Below are 15,948 nucleotides of genomic sequence, written 5' to 3'. Positions count from 1 at the left end.
AATAATAAGGGGAAAAAAACACTAGTGGGCGTAGTCTATAGGCCTCCGAACAGTTGCAACTCTGTTGGACGGAGTATTAATCAGGAAATAGTTGAGGCTTGTAATAAGGGAACAGCTATAATTATGGAGGATTTTAACTATCATATTAACTGGACAAATCAAATTGGGCAGAGCAGCCTTGAGGATGAGTTCATTGAGTGTATTAGGGATGGGTTTCTTGAGCAGTATGTAACTGAACCGACCAGGGGGCAAGCAACCTTAGATTTGGTCCTGTGTAATGAGACAGGATTAATTAAAAATGTCCTAGTAAAGGATCCCACTGGAATGAGTGACCATAACATGGTTGAATTCCATATTCAAGTGGAGGGTGAGAAGGTTGGATCTCAAACAAGCTTGCTGAGCTTGAATAAAGGAGACTATGAAGGTATGAGAGCGGAATTGATTAGAGTGGACTGGGAAAATAGATTAAAGGGTAAGACGGTACATGATCAGTGGTGTACATTTAAGGAGTTATTTTACAACTTCCAAAAAATATATATTCCACTGAGGAAAAAAGGGTGTAAAAGAACAGATAGCCATCCGTGGCTAAGTAAAGTAATTAAGGACAGTATCCGACTAAAAACAAGGGCATATAAGGTAGTCAAATCTAGTGGGAGGATAGAAGATTGGGAAGTCTTTAAAAGACAGCAAAAAATAACTAAAAGATTGATTAAGAAAGGGAAGATAGATTATGAAAGTAAATTAGCAAAAAATATAAAAACAGACAGTAAAAGTTTCTATAGTTATATAAAAAGAAAAAGGGTGGCTAAAGTAAATGTTGGTCCCTTAGAGGATGAGACCGGGAAATTAATGGTGGGAAACATGGAGATGGCAAAAATGCTGAACAAATATTTTGTATCAGTCTTTACGGTAGAGGACACTAAGAATATCCCAACACTGGACAAACAGGGGGCTCGAAGGGGGGAGGAGCTAAATACGATTAAAATCACTAAGGAAGTGGTACTTGGTAAAATAATGGGACTCAAGGCGGATAAATCCCCTGGACCTGATGGCTTATATCCTAGGGTCTTGAGGCAAGTGGCGTTAGGGATTGTGGATGCACTGGTAATAATTTTCCAAAACTCCCTGGACTCAGCAAAGGTCCCGGCAGATTGGAAAAGTGCTAATGTAACACCCTTATTTAAAAAGGGTAGTAGGCAGAAGGCTGGAAACTATAGACCTGTTAGCCTAACATCTGTGGTTGGTAAAATGTTAGAGTCCATTATTAAGGAGACAGTAACGGGACATTTGGATAAACATAATTTAATAGGACAAACTCAGCATGGTTTCATGAAGGGGAAGTCATGTTTGACAAATTTGCTTGAGTTCTTTGAGAAGGTAACATACAGGGCGGATAAAGGGGAACCAGTGGACATAGTGTATTTAGACTTCCAAAAGGCATTTGACAAGGTGCCACACAAAAGATTATTGCTCAAGATAAAAAATCACGGGATTGGGGGTAATATTCTGGCGTGGGTGGAGGATTGGCTCTCTAACAGAAAGCAGAGAGTTGGATAAATGGTTCATTCTCAGACTGGCAATCAGTAACTAGTGGTGTTCCGCAGAGGTCAGTGCTGGGTCCCCAACTCTTTACAATCTATATTAATGATTTGGAGGAGGGGACCGAGTGTAACATATCAAAGTTTGCAGATGATACAAAGATGGGAGGGAAAGTAGTGAGTGAGGAGGACATAAAAAACCTGCAAAGGGACATAGACAGGCTAAGTAAGTGGGCAGAGATTTGGCAGATGGAATACAATAGTGGAAAGTGTGAGGTTATGCACTTTGGCAGGAAAAATCATAGAGCAAGTTATTATCTTAATGGCAAGAAACTGGAAAGTACTGTAGTACAAAGGGATCTGGGGGTCCTGGTGCATGAAACTCAAAAAGTTAGTATGCAGGTGCAGCAAGTGATCAAGAAGGCCAATGGAATGTTGGCTTTTATTGTTAGGGGAATAGAATATAAAAACAGGGAGGTATTGCTGCAGTTGTACAAGGTATTGGTGAGACCACACCTGGAATACTGCATACAGTTTTGGTGTCCATACTTAAGAAAAGACATACTTGCTCTCGAGTCAGTACAAAGGAGGTTCACTCGGTTAATCCCGGGAATGAGGGGGTGGTCATATGAGGAGAGGTTGAGTAGATTGGGACTCTACTCATTGGAGTTCAGAAGAATGAGAGGCGATCTTATTGAAACATATAAGATTGTGAAGGGGCTTGATCGGGTGGATGCGGTGAGGATGTTCCCAATGATGGGTGAAACTAGAACTAGGGGGCATAATCTTAGAATAAGGGGCTGCTCTTTCAAAACTGAGATGAGGAGAAACTTCTTCACTCAGAGGGTGGTAGGTTTGTGGAATTTGCTGCCCCAGAAAGCTGTGGAAGCTACATCATTAAATAAATTTAAAGCAGAAATAGATAGTTTCCTAGAAGTAAAGGGAATTAAGGGTTACGGGGAGCGGGCAGGAAATTGGACATGAGTTTAGGTTCGGAATGGTCATGGCCCTGTGGGTAGTGGAGCGGGCCCAGGGGCCGTGTAGCCTGGTTCTGCTACTACTTCTTGTGTTCTAATTCTGTGTTAGATTTCAGGAGATGGTTTTACTCCTGTTCCTGGCTGGGGTGGAGATCGCCTTTACAGAAGGTAAGTACTGTAGAAAATATAGGGACAGAGTGATCTCCTGGACGAGTTTCGATTGCCTAGATGGGTCGGAGAGGAATTTCCCAGATTTTTTTCTCCCAAATTGGCCATTGGTTTTTTTTAAAATCTGGTTTTTCGCCTCTCCTGGGAGATCACATGGGTTCAGGTGGGATGGAGAGTGATAGTAGATTTGAGGTTAGGGTCAGATCAGCCATGATCTTATTGAATGGCGGAGCGGGCTCGAGGGGCCGATTGGCCTACTCCTGCTCCTATTTCTTATGTTAACAGCAGTGGGTGAACGGGACGTGGCAGCCGTTGGCATTCTTCAGCCGTCAACTACGGCAGAACGAGAGAGCATACAGCACGTTCGACCGGGAGTTGCTCACCCTTTTTCTGGCCATCCGCCATTTTCGGTTCCTTCTGGAAGGACGTCCTTTCACCGCCTTTGTGGACCATAAGCCGCTGACCTTTGCAATGTCCAAGACCGCCGAACCGTGGTCAGCCCGACAGCAGCGTCAACTGACCTACATATCCGAATTCACCACGGATATATGGCACGTGGCCGGTAAGGAAAACCTGGTGGCAGACTGCCTCTCCCACGCGTTCGTCAATACGGTTCATTTGGGCATCGACTACGCCCTCATGGCAGCGGACCAAGCCTCAGACCCGGAAGTCCAAGCTTACAGAACGGCCATCACTGGCCTCCAGTTGGCCGACGTCAAGTTCCATTCGGCAGGTACCACGCTGTTGTGTGACGTCTCCGTACAGGATCCTCGCCATGTCGTGCCGGTCGTCTGGCGCCGCAGTGTTCGACGCCATACATGGGTTGTCACACCCTGGAATGAAGGCCTCAGAAACTGCTGTCAGCGAAATTTGTATGGCATGGCATGCATAAAGACGTCCGCGACTGGGCCAACACCTGCGTGGTCTGCCAAAAGGCCAAGTTACAGCGCCACATCAAAGCTCCGTTGGCCACCTTCACAGTTCCGGAGCGACGTTTTGACCATGTCAACGTGGACCTGGTAGGACTACTCTCACCCTCCCATGGTTTTTCACACATCCTGACCATGGTTGACCGCACCACCAGATGGCCAATCGCATTGAGTTTAAGCAGGCTTTGTTAAGTGGCAGAGTTCGGGCAAGTGGGAGGTGAGGGGGTGCTTGTTGCTCTGTTTTGCTTCCCTCTCTCAGGCTAATCCAACACTGCGGACATGGAGCAGTGAGACAATTCAACCGGACAGGTCCCCCAGACAGCTTCCACGAGGGAGGTTGGTGATCAGCTGGTTGGTAGGTTCTCTTCCTTCTCTTCTATACCTTTAAGTTGGTTAAGTCCTATTAAATAGTGGTGTAATATTATCATCTATATCGGGGCAGAGGGTCTCCATAACTAATAATAAGAAATTTAATTAATTACACAGATATGGGTGAACAGGTGATGTGTCACTGTTGCGAAATGTGGGAGCTGGTGGACCCCATTGAGGCTCATGGTGATTACATTTGCGATAAGTGTTTGCTGCTAGAGGAACTCAAGCTCCATGTTAAAGAGATTGAGACCAAGCTTCAGACACTGCGACACATCAGGGAGGGGGAGAAGTTCCTGGACTCTATGTTTCAGGAGGTGGTCACACCTATGAAATTAATTACTGCAGATGTAGTCCGTGGTCAGGGACAGGACGGTGTGACTATGAGTGAGGAAGGTACAGGGATCCAGGATGTAGTGTTGAAGGAGCCGCAGCCCTTGCTTTTGTCAAGCAGGATTGAGGTTCTTACTCCCTGTGAGGGCAGGAGCGGGGACTGCAGGGAGGATGAGCAACCTGGCCACAGCACCATGGTGCAGGGGGCCATTCAAGTGGAGGGAGTAAAAAGAAATGTTGTAGTGGTAGGGGATAGTATCATTAGGGGGATAGATAGGGTTCTCTGCAGTCAAGAGCGGGAGTCCCGAAGGTTGTGTTGCCTGCCCGGTGCCAGGTTTAAGGACATCTCTTCTGGGCTGGAAAGAAACTTGGAGTGGGAGGGGGAGGATCCAGTTGTCGTGGTCCATGTTGGTACAAACGACGTAGATAGGACAAGGAAGAAGGTTCTGTTAAAGGAGTATGAGCAGCTAGGGGTCAAATTAAAAAACAGAACCTCAAGGGTAATAATATCTGGGTTATTACCTGAGCCATGAGTGAATTTGGCTAGGATAAATAAAATTAAAGAGTTAAATGCGTGGCTCAAAGACTGGTGTGGGAGAAATGGGTTTTGCTTCTTGGGACACTGGCACCAGTACTGGGACAGGAGGGAGCTGTTCCATTGGGATGGACTCCACTTGGCCAGTGCTGGGACTAGAGTCCTGGCGAATCATATAACTAGAGCTGTAGAGAGGGCTTTAAACTAATTAGTGGGTGGGAGGTTTCTAGAGTGCAAATAACAGAAATGACAACGGAGAAGGTCATAGACTTAGGTAGCAGTGGGGAAATTAAAAAACAGAACGTGTCAGGAAGGGACAGAAGGTATGGAGTAAAAGGTAAAGTAGTAAAAGGGGAAAAAACAGGAACTAAGTGTCACAAAACATATTTGAAAGTTCTTTATCTGAATGCACGTAGCATTCGTAACAAAATGAATGAGTTAACGTCAAAAATAACTACATATGGGTATGATCTTGTGGCCATTACAGAAACATGGCTGCAGGGTGACCATGACTGGGAATTAAACATACCAGGTTATTTAACAATCAGGAAGGACAGGCAGGAAGGGAGGGGAGATGGGGTGGCTATGTTAATAAAGGAAGGAATCACTATAATACAGAGAAATGATATTGGGTCAAAGGAGCAGGATAGTGAAACAGTTTGGGTAGAGATAAGGAATAATAAGGGGAGAAAAACACAAGTGGGCATAGTCTATAGGCCTCCGAACAGTTGCAACTCTGTTGGACAGAGTATTAATCAGGAAATAGTTGAGGCTTGTAATAAGGGAACAGCTATAATTATGGAGGATTTTAACTATCATATTAACTGGACAAATCAAATTGGGCAGAGCAGCCTTGAGGATGAGTTCATTGAGTGTATTAGGGATGGGTTTCTTGAGCAGTATGTAACTGAACCGACCAGGGGGCAAGCAACCTTAGATTTGGTCCTGTGTAATGAGACAGGATTAATTAAAAATGTCCTAGTAAAGTATCCCCTTGAAATGAGTGACCATAACATGGTTGAATTCCATATTCAAGTAGAGGGTGAGAAGGTTGGATCTCAAACAAGCGTGCTGAGCTTGAATAAAGGAGACTATGAAGGTATGAGAGCGGAATTGATTAGAGTGGACTGGGAAAATAGATTAAAGGGTAAGACGGTACATGATCAGTGGTGTACATTTAAGGAGTTATTTTACAACTTCCAAAAAATAATATTCCACTGAGGAAAAAAGGGTGTAAAAGAAAAGATAGCCATCCGTGGCTAAGTAAAGTAATTAAGGGTAGTATCCGACTAAAAACAAGGGCATATAAGGTAGCCAAATCTAGTGGGAGGACAGAAGATTGGGACATCTTTAAAAGACATCAAAGAATAACTAAAAGATTGATTAAGAAAGGGAAGATAGATTCTGAAAATAAATTAGCAAAAAATATAAAAACGGATAGCAAAAGTTTCTATAGTTATATAAAAAGAAAAAGGGTGGCTAAAGTAAATGTTGGTCCCTTAGAGGATGAGACTGGGAAATTAATGGTGGGAAACATGGAGATGGCAAAAACGCTGAACAAATATTTTGTATCAGTCTTTACGATAGAGGACACTAAGAATATCCCCACACTGGACAAACAGGGGGCTCTAGGGGGAGAGGAGCTAAATACGATTAAAATCACTAAGGAAGTGGTACTTGGTAAAATAATGGGACTTAAGCCGGATAAATGTGTGGAGTTTGCACATTCTTCCCGTGTTTGCGTGGGTTTCCTCCGGGTGCTCCGGTTTCCTCCCACAGTCCAAAGATGTGCAGGTTAGGTTGATTGGCTATGATAAATTGACCCTTAGTGTTAGGGGGATTAAATACGTGGGGTTACGGGGATAGGGTGGGATATGTGTTGGTGTAGGGGTAACGGGGATCGGGCGGGATATGTGTCGGTGCAGGCTCGATGGGCCGAAATGGCCTCTATCTGCACTGTGGGGTTTCTGTGATTCTGTGATTCTGTGAAATCCCCTGGACCTGATGGCTTACATCCTAGGGTCTTGAGGGAAGTGGCGGTAGGGATTGTGGATGCATTAGTAATAATTTTCCAAAGCTCCCTGGATTCAGCAAAGGTCCCGGCAGATTGGAAAACTGCTAATGTAACACCCTTATTTAAAAAGGGCAGTAGGCAGAAGGCTGGAAACTATAGACCGGTTAGCCTAACATCTGTGGTTGGTAAAATGTTAGAGTCCATTATTAAGGAGACAGTAATGGGACATTAGGATAAACATAATTTAATAGGACAAACTCAGCATGGTTTCATGAAGGGGAAGTCATGTTTGACAAATTTGCTTGAGTTCTTTGAGGAAGTAACATACAGGGTGGATAAAGGAGAACCAGTGGATGTAGTGTATTTGGACTTCGAAAAGGCATTTGACAAGGTGCCACACAAAAGATTATTGCTCAAGATAAAAAATCATGGGATTGGGGGTAATATTCTGGCGTGGGTGGAGAATTGGCTCTCTAACAGAAAGCAGAGAGTTGGGATAAATGGTTCATTCTCAGACTGGCAATCAGTAACTAGTGGTGTTCCGCAGGGGTCAGTGCTGGGTCCCCAACTCTTTACAAACTATATTAACGATTTGGAGGAGGGGACCGAGTGTAACATATCAAAGTTTGCAGATGATACAAAGATGGGAGGGAAAGCAGTGAGTGAGGAGGACATAAAAAACCTGCAAAGTGACATAGACAGGCTAAGTAAGTGGGCAGAGATTTGGCAGATGGAATACAATAGTGGAAAGTGTGAGGTTATGCACTTTGGCAGGAAAAATCATAGAGCAAGTTATTATCTTAATGGCAAGAAACTGGAAAGTACTGTAGTACAAAGGGATCTGGGGGTCCTGGTGCACGAAACTCAAAAAGTTAGTATGCAGGTGCAGCAAGTGATCAAGAAGGCCAATGGAATGTTGGCTTTTATTGCTAGGGGGATAGAATATAAAAACAGGGAGTTATTGCTGCAGTTATACAAGGTATTGGTGAGACTGCACCTGGAATACTGCATACAGTTTTGGTGTCCAGACTTAAGAAAAGACATACTTGCTCTCGAGTCAGCACAAAGAAGGTTCACTCGGTTAATCCCGGGGATGAGGGGGTGGTCATATGAAGAGAGGTTGAGTAGATTGGGACTCTACTCATTGGAGTTCAGAAGAATGAGAGGCGATCTTATTGAAACATATAAGATTGTGAAGGGGCTTGATCAGGTGGATGCGGTGAGGATGTTCCCAATGATGGGTGAAACTAGAACTAGGGGGCATAATCTTAGAATAAGGGGCTGCTCTTTCAAAACTGAGATGAGGAGAAACTTCTTCACTCAGAGGATGGTAGGTTTGTGGAATTTGCTGCCCCAGAAAGCTGTGGAAGCTACATCATTAAATAAATTTAAAACAGAAATAGATCGTTTCCTAGAAGTAAAGGGAATTAAGGGTTACGGGGAGCGGGCAGGAAATTGGACATGAGTCTAGGTTCGGAATGGTCATGGCCTTGTGGGTAGTGGAGCGGTCCCAGGGGCCGTGTAGCCTGGTTCTGCTCCTACTTCTTGTGTTCTAATTCTGTGTTAGATTTCAGGAGATGGTTTTATTCCTGTTCCTGGCTGGGGTGGAGATCGCCTTTACAGAAGGTAAGTACTGTAGAAAATATAGGGACAGAGTGATCTCCTGGAAGAATTTCGATTGCCTAGATGGGTCAGAGAGGAATTTCCCAGTTTTTTTCTCCCAAATTGGCCATTGGGTTTTTAATCTGGTTTTTCGCCTCTCCCGGGAGATCACATGGGTTCGGGTGGGATGGAGAGTGATAGAAGATTTGAAGTTAGGATCAGATCAGCCATGATCTTATTGAATGGTGGAGCAGGCTCAAGGGGCCGATTGGCCTACTCCTGCTCCTATTTCTTATGTTCTTATGTTCTTATGGTCCCCCTGTTATCCACTACTTCGGCGGACATGGCCAGGGCGTTCATTTCCTCCTGGATCGCCCGTTTCGGAGTGCCCGCAGATATTTCGTCGGACAGGTGACCGCAGTTTTCCTCCGACCTCTGGAATGCAGTGGCCCAAGGACTCGGTGTCAAATTACACTGCACCACAGCCTACCACCCACAGGCGAATGGCCTCTGCGAATGCTTCCACCGCTCAATGAAAGCCGCCCTGAGGGCCAGCCTCCAGGACACTGGATGGGCAGACAAGCTACCGTCGGTCCTGTTGGGCCTTCGCACGGCCCCCAAAGCAGACCTTCACTCTTCATCAGCGGAACTCGTGTATGGTCAGCCGCTGCGAGTCCCAGGGGATTTCCTACCAACATCGACGGAGTCCTGGTCCGCGTCTGCCCAGCTTGCTAGTCACCAAGAGGCGGCCAGATGTTTCGCACCAGTGCCCACTTCGCACCACGGGCTGCAGAGGTCACACGTTCCCACGGAGCTTCACAAGGCTGTATACGTTTTTATTCGCCATGACGCACATAGGGATCCGCTCAAGGCCCCATATACCGGTCCTTTCCGCGTGTTGGAAGCAGGGGACAAAACCTTCACGGTAGATGTCGGTGGTAAACCGGGCCACATTTCGGTCAACCGCTTAAAGCCAGCACATTTGGACCTCGACCGCCCCGTCGAGACAGCACAGCCGCCGAGACGGGGTCGGCCACCCATCATCGTTACGGCAGACCAAGTGCGACCGCCCGCCAGACCGCTAGCCGCCCTGCAGCCTCCGCCTCGAGAGTACAGGAGTCGTTCTGACAGGCTCGTCAGACCCCCTCACCGTTTGACTTTGTCCATTAAAGCGAATTCTGGGGGGGCGCATGTGGCAGAACCACTGAATGACTCTGGCTAACTGTATATAATTCTCTTTAATGATGTTCTAACACCAGCCTAAACCTGTACCATTGTGTTAGGCATTACTGTGTTTTGTATATAGAGTTTGCATGTATGGGGCGTGGCCCCTTTAAGAGCGTGGGAAAACGCGGGCAAACGCGATGACGTCACGTCGCAAACCACGGGACCGCCGAGGCAGTCCTTGTGGCATCTCCGTTGAGTAAAGACCTGTTTAATTGTTCTCTGGTGTCGATCTCAGTTATTCGTAGGAATTCGTTAATTCCTACAGCACCACTGAAATTAGGCTCACTGGCCTGTAATTCCCTGGTTTATCCCTACTACCCTTCTTGAATAATGGTACTATGTTAGCTGTCCTCCAGTCCTCTGGCACTTCCCCTGTGGCCAGAGAGGTTCTGAAAATTTGTGTCAGAGCCCCTGCAATCTCCGCCCTTGCCTTACATAGCAGCCTAGGATACATCTTATCTGGGCCTGGGAATTTATCCACTTTTAAGCCCGCTAAAACCGCTAGTACCTCCTCCCTCGCAATGCTAATTTGTTCAAGTATATCACAATCCCCCTGCCTGATTTCTATGCCTACATCGTCCTTCTCCATAGTGAACACAGATGCAAAATATTAATTTAAAACCTCACCCACATCTTCCGGCTCGACACACAGATTGCCACTTTGGTCCCTAATAGGCCCTACTCTTTCCCTGGTTATCCTCTTGCCCTTAATCTGTACATATAAATCGGTCGATCTGTCTGTCTGCCCTTCTGTCTGTCTGTCCTTCTGTCTGTCTGCAGGTGCGCGTCTGGGCGGCTATGCGCTCGAAAGTTACAGGGCGTACCTACGTGTGCGTTACGTCGAAAGACACTAATTTTCAGAACCTCTCTGGCCACAGGGGATGTACCAGAGGACTGGAGAACAGCTAACGTAGTACCATTATTCAAGAAGGGTAGCAGGGATAAACCAGGGAATTACAGGCCAGTGAGTCTAACATCTGTGGTGGGGAAATTATTGGAAAAAATTCTGAGGGACAAAATTAATCTCCACTTGGAGAGGCAAGGATTAATCGGGGATAGTCAGCATGGCTTTGTCAAGGGTAAATCATGTCTGACAAATCTGATTGAATTTTTCGAGGGGGTGACTAGTGGGGTGGATGAGGGAAATGCTGTGGATGTGGTTTACATGGACTTCAGTAAAGCTTTTGACAAAGTCCCGCATAGGAGACTGGTTAAGAAGGTAAGAGCCCATGGGATCCAGGGTGCCTTGGCGCGTTGGATCCTAAACTGGCTGAGTGGCAGGAGGCAGAGGGTGATGGTTGAAGGTTGCTTTTGTGACTGGAAGCCTGTGTCCAGTGGGGTACCTCAGGGATCGGTGCTGGGTCCCTTGTTGTTCGTGATCTACATAAATGATTTGGATGAGAATGTAAAAGGTATGATCAGTAAGTTCGCAGATGACACGAAAATTGGTGGGGTGGTAAATTGCGAGGAGGAAAGCCTCAGGCTACAGGACGATATAAACGGGTTGGTCAGATGGGCGGAAAAGTGGCAAATGGAATTTAACCCTGAAAAGTGCGAGGTGATGCATTTTGGACGGACAAATAAGGCAAGGGAATACACAATGAGTGGTAGGACCCTAGGAAGTACAGAGGGTCAGAGGGACCTTGGTGTACATGTACATAGATCCCTGAAGGCAGCGGAGCAGGTAGATAAGGTGGTTAAAAAGGCATATGGGATACTTGCCTTCATTAGCCGAGGCATAGAATATAAGAGCAGGGAGGTTATGATGGAGCTGTACAAAACGCTGGTGAGGCCACAGCTGGAGTACTGTGTGCAGTTCTGGTCGCCTCACTATAGGAAGGATGTGATTGCTTTGGAGAGGGTGCAGAGAAGATTCACCAGGATGTTACCTGGGATGGAGCGCCTCAGCTATGAAGAGAGGCTGGACAGGCTGGGGTTGTTTTCCTTGGAGCAGAGAAGGCTGAGGGGGGACCTGATTGAGGTGTACAAAATGATGAGGGGCATAGATAGGGTAGATAAAGAGGAACTTTTCCCCTTAGTTGGGGGGGTCAATAACAAGGGGGCATAGATTCAGGGTAAGGGGCAGGAGATTTAGAGGGGATTTGAGGAGGAACTTTTTCACCCAGCGGGTGGTTGGAATGTGGAACTCAATGCCTGAAAGGGTGGTAGAGGCAGGAACCCTCACAACATTCAAGAAGCATTTGGATGAGCACTTGAAATGCCATTGCATACAAGGCTATGGACCAAATGCTGGAAAATGGGATTAGACTGGACAGGGATGGATGGGCAGCGCAGACACGATGGGCCGAAGGGCCTCTTTCTGTGCTGTAAAACTCTATGACTCTATGACTCTATGACTCTATGAAAGCTTACCTTTCCAAAACGGTTTTAAGCGTATTTACGTTTCGGCCGGGCTAAAATCGCGCCCGCGGTATCCGAAAAACCTTAACATTCTGCTCATTAGCATCTCATTATCCGCTCGTTAACGACAGAGTGACCTCGAGGTCGACCAATCGTACGGCGGCTTGCTGCCGCGTGCGGCCGGGCCCTCCTACGGTCGAGTGACGGGACGATTGACCAATCCTATGCTTTGGTGACCTGACGGTCGATCAATCGGTGCGTGTGTGGGCGGCCCTTATCGTTCTGAACTGAGGTGAGTCACCGCCATCTTGCTTCCATTCTTTTTCCTGCTTTCTGCGTCTTTCTTTTCAAATATACATTTCCACCAAAATAAAATTGAATTTATTAAATTGTTTTTTAAAAAATCACTCATTTGTAAATATTTTCTCTAACCTGAACATTCTTTTTCCTACCTTTCCCCGTTTTTTTCTTAGGCCTGAAAGCCTGCGCCTTTCTTGCCCAGCCACGCCCGAGCTAGGTGATTGGGCTTCTGCTAAGCTCCTCACCCGCTCCCCCCCGCCGTGTCACATTACCCAGGGCAACGGCGTCAGCCACGAGGGTCAGGGTGCGCGCGCAGCAGGACCAGGTGAGACGGGGCATCTCTGTTCTGCGCTTGGCTCGGGCGGGGCGGGGGGCGGGGCTCTCAACAGTGCTCTCGGCCTTGGTGAGTCTTCCGCGCTCGGCTCGGGCGGGGGGGGGCGGGGCTCTCGACAGTGCTCTCGGCCTTGGTGAGTGTTCCGCGCTCGGCTCGGGCGGGGGGGGGTCGGCGGGGCTCGGACAGCGGGGGCGGCTGGGGCTTGGAGAGCAGGGCTCTCGAGAGTGCGGGTCGGGGGCTCCGAGAGCGGCCCCTTTCCCCCCCCGCCCCCCTTCCCGCCCCCCCCGCCGCCCCCCCCGTCCCCCCTTCCCCCCCGCCCCTTCCCCCCCCTCCCTTCCCTCCGCCCCTTCCCCCCCGCCCTCCCTTCCCCCCCACCCGCCCTCCCCTTCCCCCCACCCGCTCTCTCTCTTCCCCCCAGTTGCTCTCTCTCTCTCTTCCAACAACAACATGCCCTCGAAAAAGCCTCGGCACCGCCGGGCACTTCAGCTAGTGTTTATATATAAATCGGTCCTTCTGTCTGTCTGTCCTTCTGTCTGTCTGCAGGTGCGCGTCTGGGCGGCTATGCGCTCGAAAGTTACAGGGCGTACCTACGCGTGCGTTACGTCGAAAGAAAGCTTACCTTTCCAAAACGGTTTTAAGCGTATTTACGTTTCGGCCGGGCTAAAATCGCGCCCCGCGGTATCCAAAAAACCTTAACATTCCGCTCATTAGCATCTCATTATCCGCTCATTAGCGACAGAGTGACCTCGAGCTCGACCAATCGTACGGCGGGTTGCTGGCGTGTGCCGCCGGGCCAATCGGTGCGTGTGTGGGCGGGCCTTATCGTTCTGAACCGAGGTGAGTAGCCGCCATCTTGCTTCCATTCTTTTTCCTGCTTTCTGCGTCTTTCTTTTCAAATATACATTTCCAGCAAAATAAAATTCAATTTATTAAATTCTTTAAAAAAAAATCACTCATTTGTAAATATTTTATCTTACCTGAACATTCTTTTTCCTACCTTTGCCCGTTTTTATCTTAGGCCTGAAAGCCTGGGCCTTTCTTGCCCAGCCAGGCCCGAGCTAGGTAACTGGGCTACTGCTAAGCTCCTCACCCCCCGCCGACCCCGGTGTCACGTTACCCGGGGCAACGGCATCAGCCACGAGGGTCAGGGTGCGCGCGCAGCAGGAGCAGGTGAGACTCTGTTCCGCGCTCGGCTCGGCTCGGGCGGGGGGGGCGGGGCTCTCGAGAGTGCGGATCTCGGCCTTGGTGAGCGGGAAGGGTTACCCCGGCAACGGGAGTGCGGGCCGGCTGGGGCTTGGAGAGCGGGGCTCTCGGGAGTGCGGGGCGGGCTTGAAGAGCGGGGCTCTCGGGAGTGCGGGGCGGGGCGGCGCGGCAGGGTTACCCCGGCAACCGGGCGTGGCCGTGGCCGTCTCTCAGCCTCAAGCCCTCCCTTCCTCCCTCCCCCACCCTTCCCCTCCCTTCCTCCCTCCCCCCCTTCACCTCCTTCCCCCCCTCCCCCTCCCCCTCCCCTTCCCCTCCCCCTCCTCTCCCGTCCCCCCCTCCCCCTGCCTTCCCCCCTCCCTTCCCCCTCCCTTCCCTCCATTCCCCCCTCCCCCTCCCCCTCCCTTCCCCCCTCCCTCTCCCCCTCCCTTCCCCCCTCCCCCTCCCCCTTCCTTCCCCCTCCCCTCCACCTTCCCCTCCCCCCTCCCCCTTCTTCCCCTCTCCCCTCCCCCCTTCCCCTTCCTCCCCCCGCCTTCCCCTTCCTCCCCCCCGCCCTCCCTTTCGCCCTCCCTTCCCCCCCTCCCCCCTCCCCCCCCGCCCTCGTTCCCCCCCTCCCCCCGCACTCCCTCCCCCCCGCCCTCCCTTCCCTCCTTCCCCCCTTCCCCTCCCTTCCCCCCTCCCCCTCCCTTCCCCCCTCCCCCTCCCCTTCCCCTCCCTTCCCCCCTCCCCCTCCCTTCCCCCCCTTCCCCCTCCCCCTCCCTTCCCCTCCCCCTCCCTTCCCCCTCCCTTCCCCTCCTCCCCTCCCCTCCCCCTCCTCTATTCCCTTCCCCCCTCCCCCTCCCTTCCCCCCTCCCCCTCCCCTTCCCCTCCTTCCCCCCTTCCCCTCCCTTCCTCCCCTTCCCCCCTCCCCCTCCCTTCCCCTCCCCCTCCCTTCCCCCCTCCCTTCCCCTCCTCCCCTCCCCTCCCCCTCCTCTATTCCCCTCCCCCCCTCCCCCTTCCCCTCCCCCTCCCCTTCCCCTCCCCCCTTCTTCCCCTCTCCCCTCCCCCCTTCCCCTTCCTCCCCCCGCCTTCCCCTTCCTCCCCCGCACTCCCTTCCGCCCTCCCTTCCCCCCCGCCCTCCCTTCCCCCCCTCCCCCCCGCCCTCCCGCCCCCCCTCCCCAACGCCCTCCCTTCCCCCCTCCCTTCCCCCCACCCGCCCTTCCCCCCTTCCGCCTGCCCTTCCCCCCTCCCTTCCCCCCTTCCCTCCCCCTCCCTCCCCCCTCCCTTCCCTCCCCCCCGCCCTCCCTACCCCCCTTCCCTCCCCGCCGCCCTCCCTTCCCCCCTCCCTTCCCCCCCCTTTCCCCCTTCCCCTCCCCCCTCCCCCCGCCCTTCCCTTCGCCCCCCCTCCCCTCCCGCCCTCCCTTCCCCCCTCCCCCTTCTCCTCCCCCCGCCCCCTTCCCCCTCCCCCCTCCCCCTTCTTCCCCTCCTCCCCTTCCCCTTCCTCCCCCCCGCCTTCCCCTTCTCCCCCCCGGCCTCCCTTCCGCCCTCCCTTCCACCCCCTTCCCCCCCGCCCTCCCTTCCCCCCCTCCCCTCCCACCCTCCCTTCCCGCCCGCCCTCCCTTCCCCCCTCCCCCCCGCCCTCCCTTTCCCCCTCCCCGCCCTCCCTTCCCCCCTCCCCTCCCGCCCCTTCCTTCACCCCCCGCCCTCCCTTCCCCCCTCCCTTCCCCCCCGCCAGCCCTCCCTCCCCCCTCCCTTCCCCCCTCCCTTCCCCCCCGCCCGCCCCTTTCCCTCCCCCCCACCCGCCCGCCCGCCCTTCCCTCCCCCTTCCACCGCCCTTCCCCCCCCGCCCTCCACCTTCCCCCCTCCCTTCCCCCCCTCCCTTCCCCCCTTCCCTCCCCCCTCCCTTCCCCCCTTCCCTCCCCCCCTCCCTCCCCCCTCCCTTCCCTCCCCCCCGCCCTCCCTTCCCCCCTTCCCTCCCCCCCGCCCTCCCTTTCCCCCTCCCTTCCCCCCTTCCCCTCCCCCTTCACCCATTCCCCTCCCCCTTCCCCCCTTCCCCTCCCCCTTCCCACCCCCTTCCCCTCC

Source organism: Somniosus microcephalus, chromosome 19 (genome assembly GCF_052327205.1).
Source record: "Somniosus microcephalus isolate GS21.2 chromosome 19, FLI_Smic_1.0, whole genome shotgun sequence".
Classification (NCBI taxonomy): domain Eukaryota; kingdom Metazoa; phylum Chordata; class Chondrichthyes; order Squaliformes; family Somniosidae; genus Somniosus; species Somniosus microcephalus.
Note: the sequence above shows the minus strand (reverse complement) of the source record.